This window comes from Arachis duranensis, chromosome 7, assembly GCF_000817695.3.
Source record: "Arachis duranensis cultivar V14167 chromosome 7, aradu.V14167.gnm2.J7QH, whole genome shotgun sequence".
In the NCBI taxonomy this organism is placed as follows: Eukaryota; Viridiplantae; Streptophyta; class Magnoliopsida; order Fabales; family Fabaceae; genus Arachis; species Arachis duranensis.
Window position 1 is genome coordinate 72,615,058 of NC_029778.3, and position 645 is coordinate 72,615,702.

Sequence of the window (645 nt, forward strand, 5' to 3'; positions counted from 1 at the left end):
TTTGGGTCTTCTTTCTTTTTTTTTTTTTTAACTTTTCAGCTTGAGTTTATATATATGAGAGCCAGAATAGTAAATTCACGTGACTTCTTGTTTTAATTTTTGCCATTGGTACCAGATTTGATGACTCAATAAATTTGCCTATCTTACTCCTGTATAAATATTAAATAAGTCTACTTAGCTTCTTTCGCTACAGTATTGTTACATGAACGTTCTTGTACGAGAAGCCATGCGCAGTATGCACAGTAACTCAGTAAGCTATGTCAAAAATACTATATACTATATATATACTAAAAATTAGTTATTTTATATTTATTTATAAATATATATGTAATTTAACTTATCAATATATATTTTAAATTTTAATATATATTTTACACTAATAACTAATTTTAATGTACATCTAATATAATTGAAATTAGATACCTTTGTATTAAACTAAAAGTATTCTTTGTTCTCAAATATTACACTTTAATTTTTTTCTTCTTAATGTTGATGAAGGATTACCAGACAAAAGGACATTATTGCAGATATGGTGTAAGGATTTTTTTTTTCCTAACTAAACCTCTTGGGTCATGAGTAATGCTAAATTATCTTAATTAACTTAATATTTATATCTTATAAAAAATTTAATATTTATAATTTAAT

The 645-nt window shown here is 23.4% G+C and overlaps 1 protein-coding gene across 1 annotated transcript in view; it reads left to right on the plus strand.

Moving 5' to 3' along the window:
- Positions 1-645, plus strand: part of LOC127740573 (putative callose synthase 8) — a 3,436-nt gene that overhangs the window by 324 nt on the left and 2,467 nt on the right. The gene's annotated exons all lie outside the window — the stretch shown is intronic.